Here is a 19,585-nt window from a genome sequence, read left to right as displayed (position 1 = left end):
CCCCCCCCCCAATGCGAGCCCAGTGTGTTTCGAACTCGAGACCTTTGACTTTGATACCACTTGTTGTTCTTCATTCTCCTGAATTTGCTGTTCATTTTCCTGTATTGGTGGTATGTTTTCCTGCTGCTCTTCAAACCTGTCAATAACCTTCTTGACCTCCAACTCACCTACAATCCTCTTGAACATTTCTGACTCATTAAATATAACATCCCTGCTTCTAATAATTTTATGTTTGATTGGATCCCATAGACGATAACCAAAATCTTCATCCACATATCCAAAAAAATGCATTTCATAGATTTATCATCTAGCTTAGTTCTATTTTCCTTGGGAATATGTACGAATACTTCACATCCAAAGATTTTCAAGTGAGAATAATTCAAATTCTTACCAATCCAAACTTCTTCAGGGATATCGCCATCCAAGGCTGTATTTGGAGATCTATTTATGAGGTAGCAAGCGGTCCTGATTGCTTCAGCCCAAAAATTCTTCTCCAAACCAGAATTGGACAACATACTTCGCACCTTGTCCATAATGGTGCGACCCATCTTTTCTACGACACCATTTTGTTGACGAGTACCAGGCACAGTCTTCTCATGCTTTATGCCAAACCTATTATAATATTCCTTAAATGCATTTGAGAAATATTTTCCACCACTATCTATTCTTAAACACTTTAGCAATTTGTTAGTCTCTCTTTCAACAACAACATAGAAATTTTGAAATATTCCAAACACTTCACTTTTATTTTTCATAGGATATGCCCAAACCTTCCTGGATGAATCATCTATAAATGTTACAAAATATGATTCTCCTCCTAATGATTTGATGTTAACAGACCCTAACACAATTTTCTTTCTGTCATGGCCACCTCTAAGGAATGAAACCCTTCTTTGTCTACCATATATACAATGCTCACAAAGATCAAGATTGTAGGATTTCAAACCTGGCAATAAATTTTTACCAACAAGGATTTTTAAGCCCTTCTCGCTCATGTGACCCAAATGCTTATGCCACAGATTTGCTGAGTTTCCTTCTTTTGTGACAACAGCCAAATCTGATTTTCCTATTAGTGTCTTCAATGTGTATAATGTTCCTATCTTGGGTCCTTTGGCGATGACCAATGAATCTTTGCTAATTTTCCAGCCTCCTTTTCCAAATCTTGTCGAATAGCCTTCATTATCTAGTCATCCCATAGAGATTAAACTTATGTGCATTTTTGGTACATGCCTGACCTGTTTTAAAAATATATCTTGTCCATCTTTCATCTTGATCTGGACATCTCCCACTTCAACAATACTGCAAAAATGATTATTCCCCGAATGCACTCTACCATAATCACCAGGATTATATGAAACAAAACTATCTTTTCATGGGGTTACATGGTGAGATGCCCCAGAGTTAAGGATCCAATCAAAGCTACTACTAGATGTATATACACATGCATCCTCTACTGAAACAGTAAACAACACATCACCATCTGTGGCTATAGCAATAGTCTCACCTTCATTTGTGTTGGATGACTTGTGATTTGTACTGGACGGTCTCTGATCCTTTTGTCCTTTCTTCCAGAATCGACATTCTTTCTTCATGTGCCTGGGTTTGCCACAATGAAGTAGATGATTCTGCCTCTCCTTGATTTTTATCGGCCTCTCTATCTTGATCGCCCTTCTCAACCTCGATCCATTCTCCTACCATGATCAGCTAGAGCTAGAGCCTCTCCTGCCTCGTTTTCCACAATTGACTTGCGTCGTAGCTCCTCGTTCATTAAACTGTTGCTGACATCATCAAACTTCAGGGTTCCTATAGTTGTTGAAGTGCTCATAGCTACAATTAAATTTTCTCAGCTGTTTGGCATAAAAAACATTAGCGAAATAACTCTAATTTCATCATCTAAAATGATTTTAACAGAGGCAAGTTGATTAGTAATGCATTCAATGCTCAACAATTGAAGCACCCTCCTTCATTTTGAGATTATAAAGCTTCTTCATCAAGAACACTTTGTTTGATGACGTGTTCTTCTCATATAGATCATGGAGCTTCTTCCATAATCCTTCAATCGTCTTTTCTTGAGACACATATACATAAACATTCTTTGCTAAATATTGGTGGATTGTTGCAATCGCCTTTCTATCTAGCTTATTCGACTCTTTATTTGTCATCGATGAGGGTTTCTTTCTTGTGCCCTCAATCGGCAAATACCGGTCCTTTAAAATCAGTATATCCTCCATCTGTGATTTCCATAGGGCAAAATTAGCCCCGCTCAACTTCTCCATCTTTGTAACTGTTGTCTCCATTTTCAATCAAATTCATGCCCCAAAAAACTCCACTTAAAAATAAAACTTTAATTATTACTCTTTAAAACTTAGTAATAATGACTTTCCTCCTTTTAAAATAGCCTTTTCAAAATTCCTGCTCCTTTTAAAATATACTTTTCAAAATTCCAACATATAATTATATATGTTTCATAATAAATATAAAATCATATATAATATTTTAACCTTTTCACATTTCACACATACATATGTTGGTTTGAGAAAAAACTTTACGTATACGTGTGAGCTTGATGTAAAAAAAAACTTACGAACACCACGTTTCAACTCCAAACTCCATGAATCTCCATGTTTCAAACTCCAGCAACATGTTTCAACATAGATCCACGACCTTGTTTTTCTTGCAGAAACTGCCTTTTAGTTCCAGTGTTCCTCAGCTATTTCCTAGACAGATCCTTCAAAAGCTCTAGGGGTAACAACCAACGTTTTAACGAACGCTGCGAGAGTAAGGTGATGGCACTAAGCGGCTTGCACAGTGGATATTCGACCCTAGCTTTGATACCACTTGTTGGAGACACTATTTCCGTTACACCAAAACCCGCAGGTGTTAGTAAACAGACACATCGCTAGATTTAAGCACATGCCACGAAACACACACGAGCGTTGACCTTCTACACCGCCAATAACGGGGATCCAACAGAAACACATACTCTTAACCATTAGGCCCACTCAAGCTGTATTATATGATGTATACTCTTAACCATTAGGCCCACTCAAGCTGTATTATATGATGTATACTAAAGGAGTTACGCCCATTTGCTCGGAAAAACACAAAACCGAGTTAAAATGAAAAGAAAATGGAAGAAAGTTTAAAAATAAGTAATAAGGAATGAAAAATAGCCTGCAATGGTAGAGGGGATGCGCAAAGGGCACACAGGCTTACAGGTCACATGGGTGGGTGAGCGTAAACAAATGAGTAGTTGCACAAGTATTTTGTATCTGCACAGAGACGGAGCCATACCTTGATCCTTGGGGGACTCCATATGGCGGCCATGGCCTCTCCAGATCCACGGGAGACATAGACCTTTGAGGAATTTGAACCTTCACCCTATGGTAACCACGATCTCCTTAGATATAGGGGACTTTTAGCAAGAATAGTATGGTTTTCAAAGTTAACTTGCACTTTAGGTCATTAGAACGGGTGTTGTTCAATTTGGGTTGGATTTGAACCTTGTGGGTGAGCAGCTCCACTTTCATTCAAGCGCTCCACGTTTGGGATTTAAAATCGTGACATGCTGGTTCAGAGAAAATGGAAAAAAAAACTGCGCCATAAAGTACATTTTTATCTCTAGGTTCCAAGCGACTGCTTTTGTTGCACATCATCGGGTTCGAAAACTGCGACATTTGTTTAAGAAGAAGAATACTAGAGGAAGAGCTGGAGGTCTTGATGCAAGGCAACTTGTTTTATTCTTCGCACCAAATTATGAGAACTAGTCAGGGTTTTTTGTGTGCAACCTTTATTATTTCTTTTAACAGGTTCAAGCGAAAGACTCGCTCATAAAAGATAAAAGATGGGAAAGGCAAGCCTCATTGTTAATATATTTTTTCATTTTTGGGTACAAATTCTATGCTTTCAAGGATTTGTTTTGGGAAGGGGGGGCAGCTTTAGGGTTTTTATGAGTGAATCTTTGGTTCGAATGAAAGACAAAATATTGGAAAGGCAAGCCTTGTTGTTTATATATTTTTTCATTTTTGGGTTCAAATTCTATGCTTTCAAGGATTTTTTTTTTTTTGGGGGTTTTAGGGTTTTGTAGGAGGGGGGGTTTGTCGAGTACGTTTTGTAATTATTTTGATGGGGTGTGTTTGCGATAAACCCTCCACGAGGGCTCAGGATTATGCAGAGAACTCTATAGAGAATGGGGCCCATCGAATAGCTAATCTTTGTCTGTGGCGTCTCTGCGGTTAATAGCACCCGCTGTGTAAGGTCTCCGAGCTACGGAGAACCGGGCGCATCGTGCACGAAGGCGAGTCAGGCGCGCGGACGGGCGCGTGGGCGCGCGGGCGGGCAGAGTGCGACGGAGCTGCGGTTAGTTGCGACGAAGTTTGCGACGAAAGGAATGCACAAAAAATGGCTAAGTGTCATTCACGCTGTACGCATATGTTACAAGGGACATACGAAGGATTTATATGCCTTGGACGTAAGCATAAGACATACACCCAAGCCGACACACATAAGATATGACGTGAGGGCTTCATGATAATATTTAACATGTCGGCCAAGGTTATGTGCTATTATGGGATGCGTATATATATGAGGTGGCTGCACCTCATTTCATCACCAAGCAACTTCGCATTCTTATCTACGCATAGGGGTAAAACCACCTGCGCAGGGGTAAAGGGAATACACATGGTTCATGTGTAGTTCTTCCCTTGTGCAGAAATGGAGTTTTGATCCGGGTTGAGATGTGAAGGTTCGGTTATGCAGGCAATTGTGTGCAGGATTTGGCAAGGTGAATTAGGAGGCTCGGGTGAGTGTTTCACTTTGTGCAAAGGTGCACATAATTTGTAAGAAGGCTGTTATATGCCTTGATGTAAAATATTCTAAGTGTTGGCTTGAAGTTTGTCAAGCAACACTTGCATTTGTACAATTGAAGTAAAGCTGTTATAATATATTGTTGGGCAGACTTTCTGGGAGTTGCCCCTCCCTTTGTACGTGTTTGTTGTTGATGTTCTCGGTTTATTGTACATGGTTAATGATTGAGAATGATCTTCTTTAAAGTATAAAGGATAACTCTTTACTTGGTTGCAAGAGAACATAAATTAAAGTAAGTTTATGTTGGAGTAGGCGTAGTCCATAAACGTTAGTATTGTTAAAAAGAAAGCGTTCGGTGGTGCCGCACCTCGCTACAAGCGGTTGGAAAATCACCGCAGGTGTAGGGGCGTGACACGCTGCCATGGACCAAAGCGTTGAGGGCAGGAACAGAAACGAGGGGGATTATAGGACTAATTTGAGAGGAAACAGAGAAATTGTGTTGACCCATCTTCATTTCTTTCTAATGACGCCAAAAAGAAAAGACGTTATCGACACCATCAACATCAATAGCATCATCCTTTTCGTTCTCATCATTTGCATCCATACACGGAATTCGTTCCCAACACCAATTATAGTCCCAGGCTTGGGAATCCCCCAGACACATCGAAGGCGAGCAGGCTACTGCAGGATGGCTGGCCTGGCTTACTGTTACTGCTGTTGAAGCGATCAAAGGCTTTATTTCGCACCTGGCTGACTCTTTTGAGAAGATTGATAAGCTCAGCAGGCTTGTTGTATCTCTTCTTATGGAATCACTAAGTAGAATGATTTACTCTTCACACAGTAGGATAAAATACTAAGGGAAAATATGCAGGTTACAATACAAACATACAAAATTAGAGGACGATTTGAGATTTAATATTGTTAGATCATGAACTACTATATTGTTACATTCGAAGGAAAATATGCAGGTTACAATACAAACACACAAAATTAGAGGTCGGTTTGAGATTTAATGTTTTTAGATCAAATAAGCATAGCATGTCAACATAAGCTACTTCAACGCGGTTCTAACTGTCGCCCATCAGCCAATGGAAATCGGTCAAATGTGGATATAGATAGATTCCTGCCAAAAATCGGTCAAATGTGGATATAGATAGATTCTTGCCAATGGAAATCGGTCAAATGTGGATATAGATAGATTCATTAGGTTTTTGTAAGGCCCTATCAATAAAAAAGAGGTTGGTGAGCCAGGCAGCCTTTGGCTCAAATGGAAAGGAATGGTTGTGGTGAGAGGAGCAGCAGATTCATGAGGTAGGGGAAGGGCAACGGAAGAAACGATGAACATAGGTTTCTCTGTCCTAGCCTACTATATGGTATGGCCAATTTTGGCAAACATATTTATTCTCACGAGTTGAATGGTTTAATTTTTTAGGGGTTCTATATGGACAAAAGAATTACAAGAGTGAAGTAATCTTTGAAAATTACCATAACTTCAAAGAACACCATTACCTGCTATAATGTTTGGGTCAAATTTGGTCAAATTTTTATTCACTTGTACCTACTAGCTGCCTTACAGTTTATTTTTACTTAACAGGTAATTCCATTAGATAATTTAAATTTATGTATTTTTACTCATTCTATGTGGATTAAAAATGTTTTGAACGTTTGATGATTACTCAAAAACCCTAATTAGCCTATCTTTCTTTACTTTTCTCAATGCTTTTAATAAGATCATTTGAGGGTTGGAGGAAACCTTATAACAATAGTGATGATAGATTAAAGAATTTCTATATTCAGATGTTGACTAGAACTACAAACTAGCAAGAATATTTGTATCACTTGTAAGAGGAATAACCAACTAAAGTTTTATTTATCGTTAATGAAATAGTATGGGTGGCCTTTTAAGGTTTGTTAATTGTAAAATGTCAGGTCTAATATGTTTGTTCTTAATATTTTTCTATCTTTGCCTATCGTGTACGAAGGATCTTGCTCGTGCTTCTCGAAGATTGTATGTGATAGGATACACGTAAATCTATTTATTATGGCTTTGGTGATAATTTCATATCTGGCATTGGATAAAGAAATGGACATAAAATTACTAGTCCCAAAGAAAACAAACCAGAAGCCAGAAATGGAAGGAAATCAGTGGATAAAAACAAGATTGGGTGGCCCAACTATGGGAAAGAAATTTGGGGTACACATGCGTAGGAAATAGCAAGGAACCGAAGGAATATTAGGAAATTAGAAAGAAAATCAAATGACATGTTATAAATAAGATTTTGTTTCATATATTCTTTATTCATACAAAGAAATATATAATTTAATGATAGATCATTCATCGCTAAACTTCACATCCAATTTTGCAGGCTAGTTAAATAATAAAGTTGGAAAGGGTATCAAGTGTTATAACTTGGAAGTAATTTGTGGTTAATTTTTACAGGGAGTCTAAATCGTGGGTGGATGGATAAAACTCCTCCCAATCAAATTTAAATGAAAAGAATGAAAAATAATCCTCCATTTTGAATGATTTAAATATTTATTTTTTATCAAGATTTTTTCAAGTTCACTGGTCTCATCTACGTACCTAGTTTTTATCAAGATTTTTTCAACTTCACTGGTCTCATACACTATGACTTAATTGAGATGTAGTTTGTTGAGTTGAGCTTTCTAACATTCGTACCTTTTAATAAAAAATAAAATAGTTATATTAATGAAACATTTTACAAAATGGGAGAGTGTATGACTTAATTGAGATGTAGTTTGTTGAGTTGAGCTTTCTAACATTGGTACTTTTTAATAAAAAATAAAATAGTTATATTAATGAAACATTGTAAATTACAAAATGGGAGAGTTGAATCAATCCCTTGTTGCTGATACAAACATATATGTGGATTTCATATGATGAAACAAATATTATAAAGAATATTTTTTTCAATTATTCATTCATGAAAGGAAATATATATGTTTTTGATCTGGCAAGCTAAGTGAATTCAGGGTATTAGAGACCTCAATTATCCTATTTATTGGTGATCCGATATAGTATTTTTTTTATTGTTTCATATTTTATCTTCATCTCAGCTAATGAAGGTATTATTTTATTTTTGTTAAATTTGGTAATGTCCTCCCTATCTGTTGATTAAGAAAAATTGCAGAATTTTCTGCACAGAATTCTAAATTTTGATCCACAAAAATGTGTAAAATTTTATGCACATAATTCTAAATTTTGAGGGATCCATAGCCCTTACAATGCTAATTTACAGATATGTTGTTGCAGGTTCACTGTTGGTAAGGAAACTGCAATTGTTCTTGCTTCATGTGATATATTGTTCAAGGTTTAGGAAGAGCCAGGTCGTGGAAGCAATTCAGAGAGTTTTAGTAAGGAGCATGGAGGCGTTGCATATGTTGCCTTCCCTTCGATTCTTAAAATAGAAAATTTCATCTATGGAGAGGGGAATAAACAAACAAACAACCAAGTATTCTCCGATTGCCTCAACGGTTATGATGATAAACAAGCCCTCATGCATCAGGGAGCTCTTACGTTGTTCCGGGATATTATGAAGAAAACGTATTTCCAAGCAAAGGTAAATTGATTTATATAAATACAACTATCGATAGTAGCCTCAGTTTCACAACAAAAGGGTTTACTTCTGTAGATTTTATAGATAACATTATGGTTAATGAAATAGTGTGGGTGGCCTTTTAAGGTTTGATAATTGTAAAATGCCATGTGTAATAGGTTTGTTCCTAATATTTTGTTATCACTGCCTATCTTGTATGAAGTATCTTGCTCCTGATCCTCGAAGATTGTATCTGATAGGATACACATAAATTATTTATCATGGTTTTGGTGATAATTTTATATCTTGCTTTGGATAAAGGAATGGACATAAAATTATTAGCCCAAAGAAAACAAACCAGAAACGGAAGGAAATCAGTGGACAAAAACAAGAGTGGCTGGGCCAACTATGGGAAAGAAATTTGGGATACACATGTTTAGGAAATAGCAAGGAGCTGAAGGAATATTAGGAAATAAGAAAGCAAATCAAATGACATGTTATAAGGACGATTTTGTTTCATATATTCTTCATTCATACAAGGAAATATATAAGTTAATGATAGATTATTCATTGCCAGATTTCATATCAAATTTTGAATGCTAATTAAATAATAAAGTTGGCAATTGTATCAAAAGTGTTATCTTATAAGGATAAGAAAACTCTTAATTTGGTGATAATTTTACGATGTAACTTGTAATTAATTTTTATTAGAGATTATAAATCATGCGCGGATGAACAAAATTCCTCTCAATCAAATTTAAACGAAAATATTGAAAAAAAATTCATTTTGAATGATCTACGTGCTTATTTTTTATTATCAAGATATTTCCAAATTCACTGGTTCTCATACACCATGACTTCATTGAGTAGTTTGTTGAGTTGAGCTTTTTCACATTGGTACCTTTTAATAAAAAAAAAATAATCATATTAATGAATCATGGTAAATTACAAAACGGGAGAGTTTAATCAATCCCTTGTTGTTGATACAAACATCATGTGTGGGCTTGACATCATAAAAAAAAATGTTATAAAGAATATTTGTTTCATATATTTCTCATGAAAGGAAATATACAAGTTTTTCATCTGCAGTTTTTGGCAAGTTAAGTGAATTCAGGGTATTAGACACCTCAATTATCCTATTTATTGGTAATCCGATATATTATTTTTTCATTGTTTTATATTTTATCTTATCTCAGGTAATGAAGATATTTTTTTTATTGTTGTTGAATCTGGTAATGTTCTCCCTATCTTTTGATGCACAAAAATGTGCAAAATTTTCTGGACAGAATTCTAAATTTTGATCCGCAAAAATGTGAAAAATTTTATTCACATAATTCTAAATTTTGAGGGATCGATAGCCCTTACGATGCTAATTTACAGATATGTCGTTGCAGGTTCACTGTTTGAAAGAAACTGCAATTGTTCTTGCTTCATGTGATATATTGTTCAAGGATGAGGAAGAGCCAGGCTATGCAAGCAATTCAGAGAGTTTTAGGCTGAAGGAGCATGGAGGCGTTGCATATGTTCTCTTCCCTTCGTTTCTTAAAACTGAAAGCTTCATCTATGGAGAGGGGAATACACAGACAAACAAAGAGGTATTGTCGGATTGCGTCAGCGGTTACGATGATAAACAAGGCCTCAGGGAGCTCTTACATTGTTCGTGGATATTATGAAGAAAAAAGATTTCCAAGCAACGAAATTCCATACTCTGGTAATCCCAAGGTTCTGTAAAAGTTCTGAGATATTGAAGTGTTCTCATAACACACTGGGATGCTCTTAATTGAATTTTCTTTTGACATCTGCCATTCTTTATCTCCCAATCTGCAAAAGGCTGGAACAATTCATATTGTGGAAAAGAATCTGTCGATACAAAATTTTCATCCACTTGTTGTAAAAAGGCTACCTCTAATTCTTCGAACATATCAGGAATCCTGAGGGATTTTAAAAAACGTTCAACTAATCCATTCATATTCACTTCCTCAAGATCTAACATTTTTGCAGAGACATAAACAGCAACAGAGAAATCAATTCCACCAATTATTTGATAATAGTTCAAAGTCTTTAAAACTTTGATCATTTCTGGAGTGTAATGGTTGTCCCATGTGTCATCCAACAATTTGAAATAAACCTTTACCTGTAAATTTGGTAGAGGATAAACCTTTACCAATTCTTCATCAAGATTAAGAAAAACACCAACATTTTTATGCTGCCAAGCCTGGCATCTCTGAATCCATTGATTTCTCCTTAGTCGCAGACCCACTACTTTCTTTATTTGTTCAGCAACATCAGATAAAAGAAATTCCAAAATTTTGAAACGTTGAACAAAAGTTTCAAAATTATCATCAATAGCAGTTTTACCTACAATATCAAACATGCCTCGTTTATGCACATGAACTTTATTCATTTCTCTGGTCAAGGCATCTGCTAAGAAGTTAGAATTTCCTGGGATCCATTCTACATCAAATTCATACATTTGAAACCACATCTGCCATGCTAACAATCTTCCACGAGCTAGCTGTTTGGAAATCTTTGCATTCAGGAAGTATTTAAAATTCATGGAATCAGTTCGAATTAAAAATTTTGCAGGAGCCAAATATATTTCAAATTTCTGAATTCCATTGAAAATAGCAAGGGTTTCTTTTTCTGCAGGGAAATAACCTTTTTGATGTTTCTGGAATTCTCCCGAAGCGTATGCACAAAGAATTTCTTCAATCTCCTCTCCTTCTCCTTTTCTCTCAAGCAGAGTGGCTGCCCAAAAATTATCTGAAGCATCTGTTTGTAGAATCAAAAATCCATTACCTGGCGGTTTTAATGCGGGCAGATTCTGACATTCTAGCTTAAGCAATTGAACCGCTTTAGTAGCTTCATTAGACCAACCACCATTAATATGTTGTCTAATTGGAGAAGTTTTTTCAGAGAGATTCGGGATATATTTATGTACATAGTTTAAAATCCCTATAAATCTCTGAATCATATTTTTGTCTGCGAGTTGATCAGGAAATTCAGACAGTTTTGTTAAAACATGTGGCTGCATCTGAATTTTTCCATTGCTGACATGAATTCCAAGAAAATCAACATTTTCTTGAAATAGGATCATCTTCTTTTCTGACAATACAAGACCATGTGCCTTGGCCTCTTCAAGAAATATCTGCAAATGCTGTAAATGAGATTCTAAATCTGAGCTATGTATAAGAATATCGTCAATATATACAACAATGAAATCATATTTGCTGAAGATATGATCCATTCTTCTTTGAAAGAATGCAGGAGCATTCTTCAAACCAAAAGGAACAACCTTCCATTGGAAGAAACCTGCAGGACATGTGAAAGCAGTTTTATGTCGATCTTCTTCTGCAATTTGAATCTGATAATATCCTGATTTCATGTCGAATTTGCTAAAAATCTTTCTTCCTTGGATTTTCTGCATAATAGTCTCTTGTCTAGGCATAGGATAATTGAAACTTTTAGTGATTGCATTTAAAGGCTTGTAGTTGATAACCATCCTATCCTTTCCACGAACTATTTCTGAGTGATTTCTAACAAGGAATGCAGAACAAGAGTAATGAGATTCACTCTTTTCAATCAATTGAAGATCCACAAATTCTTGAATCTGCTTTCTCATTTCTTTTTCTTCAGCCGGAGTACATGGTATCAATTTACCAGTTACCCCATTATCATGCAATGTTTTGATTTCTTGATGTGGACTTTCTGTAGTCCAGAATGCTTGAGGATTGTTTGAGCAGCATTTTAACAATTCCTCATATAGACTGTTTTGTTCAGGGGACCAATTGGGATCTCTATTGGCTTTTTGGGTCGGTTGTGATTTGGCCTCATAAATCATCAATACTTCTCTCCAGTCATGAGACTCATTTTTTGGTTTTTTGAGACCTACCTTCTTCTGACTCTGTTCTTTTCTAGCTTCTGAGTTTGCCATTGTTAATCTTGGAACTGCTACTGCTTTCTTTTTGACATTACAAATGATTTTGTCTTCACTTATTGTTACAGGCAGTACTGAGTTAATAAATGGCATTCCTAAGAATAAACTTGCAGAAGCATCATAATGCTGAATAGCAGAGATTTTGATAGTAACCCCCCCAAATCTCATAGAAATGTTATCAACATAATGGGTAAGGTTAACAGATCCACCAATTGTTTCAGACCTAAGAATATGTTGCAATGGCTTCCATAATCCCTTAAAAAGAGATGGACGTGCAAGATTATTGGAGCCACCAGTATCAATAAAAGCATCAACATTAATCCATTCACCGCGGACTTGAACCTCAACTGGAATATACAGAAGATCATTGGTTTTGACTATCTTTTTGAGAAATGCATTTTCTTCTTCTAAAACAGAACTATTTACAGGGAGAGATGATGATGATGAAGATGCAACTGTTTTTGGATATGGACAGAAAGAACTCACAGGTGGTTGTGGAGGCAAGGAATTTAAACTGGGAAATGAGTCCTTTAGTTCTGCTATTGTAACAGTGGCAATAGAAGAGTCGTCTGAATATTCTTCTGTAAAATCTTCTGTGTCTGTCTCATCACTATAGTGATGTTCATCATCTTCTTCAAATTCACTTGGTTCACTCTCGAAACCAGAATAACAGATATTCATCCTTTGGCTGACATCATTAATAGAATCAGTGTCAGACAATGAAGCATCAGTTAAAATATATACATCAGATACTTCATCATTTGAATCAACTACTGACCAGTCGTCTGCAAATTCATCAATCTCAAAACTGGCTTTCAATTTATTAGAGGAACTCTTGGGACATTTCCGGGCAAAATGTCCTTCTTGCTTACAAATGAAGCAAGCATTATCTCTTTTTGGTTGTTTCCTCTTTTTAACATATCTGAATTTTCTAAATGGTCGTCTTGGGTTTGCAACTCTTTTTGGTCTGTATTTACCATATTTCTTAGTTCTTCTTTTTCTGAAAGGAGTCCAAGGTAATACAGAACGACAGACATTCAGATTTGGAGAAACATTATGAACCTGTTTTTGCCAGCATAAATATTTAACTTTTTCTTTACATCTGAATAGGAGATCTATCCAATAAATTTGTTCAATCTTTTTACCTTGAACTTCAATATCTTTCATAATCATGTCTCCTAGATTTCCAGGTAATTTTGATAAGAAAGCAACCTTCTGGGTAGGGTCATTATTTAAACTTGCTTTAAACACCTTAGCCATGTATTCAGACCCAAACTGATCTAGATCTTTTAGATCTTTCAATTCCATTCTAGTTAGATCAGTAATTATTTGCTTTCTTTCATCTGTAGGTTCAGGAACAAATTGAGTCAGCAACAAAACTTCTAAAGTAGCTAGACCCAATGCTGCAACATTCTGTCTTTCTTCATTTGAACCAGCCATCCACCAATCCCAAACAATACCTGCCATACGTTTTTCTGCTAGCAAGAAAATTGAAAAATTATCCAATTTGGACACTACTTGCATTTGATATAAAGCACCAATCCATATTCTAATTGATTCAGCTGGATTCTTAGACTTATCCAAATCTAGAACATATCCAGATGAATTAGTAGCAAATAAGTCTTCTTCAACTCTTGGATATTTTGGTTCTTTATTCATATTAGCTTTTTGCAGGGAGGGCATTATGAATGATGGAAATAGAGTAGCAGCATTTTCAAAAGTAGCCAGTTCGCTTTTATTTCTGTGCACTGTGGTTGGCTTTGACTTTTCTACTCTAAAGCCAATTTGGCTACTGCTAGACTCAGCTACTTCTTCTTGGGAATCACTTGTTTCCCATTTTTTAGGAATCTCCATTGTTTTAGAAAACTTTGGAGGCTGTGATTCTTTCTTCTTTCTCTCTCTTCTTCTTCTTTCTTTTTCTTCTCTGCGCTGTTGATCAGCTGCTTGTTCATCATGGAGAAGTTTAAGATTTGCTAAATTAATTCACTTTGACATCCCAAATCATCTAAAACTTCTTCTGCATGTGCACACCAGGTGGTTAAATAATTTCCGATCTGATATGTCTGATCCAGATCATTGGTGTTTTGTGCATTGTGTTCAATCAATGGAGCGCAATCTGCACGGGTAATTGGTTGTCGAGAAGATGAGGAGGTAGTACAGAATTTGGTACGAGGAGGCCACTTGCCACCTTTGACATATCTACGATTGGCATATTGCCATTCTTCAACAGGAGGAAAACAACCTATGCGATGCATTTTATTTACAGTGGGTAAAAATGGTTTAGACTCTGGTATATACAATTCAGTAGGTGACAGTGAAGGTTCACCCTGACTGACTTCTTGTATAGTAGACAAATCATGACTACATGACGGAACTTCAGTTGGAGCAATAGGAAACACATATCTTTTCTGCTTGGTAATAGGACGAGGTACTCTTGGCCTTGGAGGAATCAATTTTACTTGACCATTATCAATAGCAACTCGTTTTACTTTTAATTCAGGCTTCTTTTCATCAGCAATAGACTTATATTGGAAATACCAGTTTCTGGGTAACTCAGTGGGATCATACAGGACACCTTCAACTTGGGCATTTGATAAACCAACAGTGACACAATCTTTCAGTACAGGCTGTTTAAGCTTTGGGTGTGCAGTATTGGTAAGCTGAAATGAAGCTTGTCCTATCACAGAGAGATATTCACTTTCTTCTGCCATAGTTAACCCTTGAACCCCAGTTAATAATTTCCAACAATCTTTCAAATGTACATCATTCAGGCTGATGGCATAGTCAGGATAGATTGTCCCATATTGACAACCTGTGGCAAGGTTTCCCATAATAGTTCCAATCCTAGCATGATCATAATTTTGATGACGGGTATCGAATAGTTCAGCAATACAGGGAGTGTTAATTCCATGACGAAACAAAGGAGCAAGACCTATTCTTATCCCCCCAAAATGAAGATAAAAGTACTTTCCGTCTTTAGCATACTGACGAAACTTTTTAATTTCATCATCAGAGAACAAGTTCAGAGCGAGGATTTGGGTAGAAGGTCCAGATATTTTTATAGTAATTTCTACTTCTTTCAAAAAAGTCTTTCGCTTTAGGACAAAAGTCATGGGGAGTTTATAAATATCAGTAGCATGTAAAGCAGGAGGAGTCCACTTAGAAGGGTCCTCGACTATCTCATGACTTTCATTTTCATTATTTTCAGACTCAGCAGATCGTGATGAAACTTCAGTAATGACCTTTCTATCGATAGATGAAAATGAACGTAACAAATTGGCCATATTTATAATCTAAACCAGAGATAGACTAAAGAAAGTGTTTATCTACTCAGCCCAATGATCAACAGAGTTGCCTTTCGAAGGCTGTCTGGCTTTCTCTAGAACTCTGTCTATAGATTACAGACTCAGGACTAGAACAGGGCTCTGATACCAGGATAAAATGATGATGGACTTCGTAACTTACTTGAATTTATCAAAGTGGACGCTGAAGCATAACTTCCTCACATCAACCAGAGATATGCGTTGACTGCGCGACTCCCTTTCGCTTCTCCAACACGCCTTACAATCTCAGCAGCTCAGATGATCTTGGAAACAAACAGTCCTCAGACTGGCGGCCCAGCAGGCTTCAATATTAATTCAAAATAAGATTACACACCATAGATAGTCTCAAGTCGAGAGCTTGACTAGCCTCTGATCTTTGAGAGCTCAAAATACAAACACACACTCACACTTCAAAACTCACGATGCCGAACCCTTTGAGAGTTCGTTCTTAAATAGCCTAAAATCGAATCTAACTTAGCTAAGACATGACATAAGATAGAAATAATTGAGGGTCCTGTCGGTATCTTTTTCCACCGACGGTGTCTACTCAATCTTTCTTTTGTACAAAGATTCCTGTCACAACATGTGACCAACAGTGTCACATTGCTGACAAGAGATTCTTTACCAAGAACCTTTCGGACTCCTATCACTATCGTAATCTAATTCAAAATCGGAATCCTGTGGAGTCTTTACCCTTTCCCATGAATATGTCAGATTTGACAATGTTTCTTGAGGATTTTTCCATGAAGACGTAAGCCACGATAGATATTCCTTCTCCCAAGTGGGGTCATTTTGTACCTGGGCATCTTGATAAACATCAACAAATACGGTCTCTTTTTCTTCTCCGACTTTAGCTTTTCCCTTTGGGTCATGGATTGCTATTGAAGATGCTTCTTTTTGTGGTGCATGTGAACTCTGGCCTATGTCATACGAAAATTTTATGGAATCTGCAGTTTTCCGTAGACTCTTTGATGGAAAGAGATAATCATCTTTATTCCATCTGTTCACATATGCAAATGGATCAATTTCAATCCCAAGGAAGGTATCTTTCTTGCTTTTTCTGAAGTCTGGCAAAGATTGCACTGCCAGCTCTACGCCATCTAATAAATCCCATCTAAAAATCTGAAACATGCTGACTGATTGCTCGATTCCTGCTTGAACCCACAATTTACATTGATGACTGACATGTCCTTGATCTTGCCACCCAACTTCAAATATCATTGCTGAACATACACGGTTTGACAATAGCAAATTTATCAGACATACAGAATCTTCTGTCCAATTTCCGGAGGAGACACTAATAGTTATTAATGCTTTTTGATTGATAATTAATCTTAATACTCCTCTCTTTCCTTGCATCGGTTCCAGTGTTTTAATCATTGAGATCTTTTCTGGTAGTCTTAATGAATGGAATTCTTGAAGCCACATAGAAACTTTCTTTATCTGCTCTGGATTTTCAGCTAATGTGGACTCTAGAACACTATCCGTACCATACAATTGTGCAAACGGATTAGGTTCTATTGGATTGCGGAATTCCATACTTTGGTAATCCCAAGGTTCTGTAAAAGTTCTGAGATATTGAAGTGTTCTCATAACACACTGGGATGCTCTTAATTGAATTTTCTTTTGACATCTGCCATTCTTTATCTCCCAATCTGCAAAAGGCTGGAACAATTCATATTGTGGAAAAGAATCTGTCGATACAAAATTTTCATCCACTTGTTGTAAAAAGGCTACCTCTAATTCTTCGAACATATCAGGAATCCTGAGGGATTTTAAAAAACGTTCAACTAATCCATTCATATTCACTTCCTCAAGATCTAACATTTTTGCAGAGACATAAACAGCAACAGAGAAATCAATTCCACCAATTATTTGATAATAGTTCAAAGTCTTTAAAACTTTGATCATTTCTGGAGTGTAATGGCTGTCCCATGTGTCATCCAACAATTTGAAATAAACCTTTACCTGTAAATTTGGTAGAGGATAAACCTTTACCAATTCTTCATCAAGATTAAGAAAAACACCAACATTTTTATGCTGCCAAGCCTGGCATCTCTGAATCCATTGATTTCTCCTTAGTCGCAGACCCACTACTTTCTTTATTTGTTCAGCAACATCAGATAAAAGAAATTCCAAAATTTTGAAACGTTGAACAAAGGTTTCAAAATTATCATCAATAGCAGTTTTACCTACAATATCAAACATGCCTCGTTTATGCACATGAACTTTATTCATTTCTCTGGTCAAGGCATCTGCTAAGAAGTTAGAATTTCCTGGGATCCATTCTACATCAAATTCATACATTTGAAACCACATCTGCCATGCTAACAATCTTCCACGAGCTAGCTGTTTGGAAATCTTTGCATTCAGGAAGTATTTAAAATTCATGGAATCAGTTCGAATTAAAAATTTTGCAGGAGCCAAATATATTTCAAATTTCTGAATTCCATTGAAAATAGCAAGGGTTTCTTTTTCTGCAGGGAAATAACCTTTTTGATGTTTCTGGAATTCTCCCGAAGCGTATGCACAAAGAATTTCTTCAATCTCCTCTCCTTCTCCTTTTCTCTCAAGCAGAGTGGCTGCCCAAAAATTATCTGAAGCATCTGTTTGTAGAATCAAAAATCCATTACCTGGCGGTTTTAATGCGGGCAGATTCTGGCATTCTAGCTTAAGCAATTGAACCGCTTTAGTAGCTTCATTAGACCAACCACCATTAATATGTTGTCTAATTGGAGAAGTTTTTTCAGAGAGATTCGGGATATATTTATGTACATAGTTTAAAATCCCTATAAATCTCTGAATCATATTTTTGTCTGCGAGTTGATCAGGAAATTCAGACAGTTTTGTTAAAACATGTGGCTGCATCTGAATTTTTCCATTGCTGACATGAATTCCAAGAAAATCAACATTTTCTTGAAATAGGATCATCTTCTTTTCTGACAATACAAGACCATGTGCCTTGGCCTCTTCAAGAAATATCTGCAAATGCTGTAAATGAGATTCTAAATCTGAGCTATGTATAAGAATATCGTCAATATATACAACAATGAAATCATATTTGCTGAAGATATGATCCATTCTTCTTTGAAAGAATGCAGGAGCATTCTTCAAACCAAAAGGAACAACCTTCCATTGGAAGAAACCTGCAGGACATGTGAAAGCAGTTTTATGTCGATCTTCTTCTGCAATTTGAATCTGATAATATCCTGATTTCATGTCGAATTTGCTAAAAATCTTGCTTCCTTGGATTTTCTGCATAATAGTCTCTTGTCTAGGCATAGGATAATTGAAACTTTTAGTGATTGCATTTAAAGGCTTGTAGTTGATAACCATCCTATCCTTTCCACGAACTATTTCTGAGTGATTTCTAACAAGGAATGCAGAACAAGAGTAATGAGATTCACTCTTTTCAATCAATTGAAGATCCAGCAATTCTTGAATCTGCTTTCTCATTTCTTTTTCTTCAGCCGGAGTACATGGTATCAATTTACCAGTTACCCCATTATCATGCAATGTTTTGATTTCTTGCTGTGGACTTTCTGTAGTCCAGAATGCTTGAGGATTGTTTGAGCAGCATTTTAACAATTCCTCATATAGACTGTTTTGTTCAGGGGACCAATTGGGATCTCTATTGGCTTTTTGGGTCGGTTGTGATTTGGCCTCATAAATCATCAATACTTCTCTCCAGTCATGAGACTCATTTTTTGGTTTTTTGAGACCTACCTTCTTCTGACTCTGTTCTTTTCTAGCTTCTGAGTTTGCCATTGTTAATCTTGGAACTGCTACTCCTTTCTTTTTGACATTACAAATGATTTTGTCTTCACTTATTGTTACAGGCAGTACTGAGTTAATAAATGGCATTCCTAAGAATAAACTTGCAGAAGCATCATAATGCTGAATAGCAGAGATTTTGATAGTAACCCCCCCAAATCTCATAGAAATGTTATCAACATAATGGG

The sequence above is a fragment of the Pinus tabuliformis genome, chromosome 7, assembly GCF_031772625.1.
Source record: "Pinus tabuliformis cultivar Carrire ecotype Pingquan chromosome 7, CPIR1, whole genome shotgun sequence".
Taxonomy (NCBI): Eukaryota; Viridiplantae; Streptophyta; class Pinopsida; order Pinales; family Pinaceae; genus Pinus; species Pinus tabuliformis.
Note: the sequence above shows the minus strand (reverse complement) of the source record.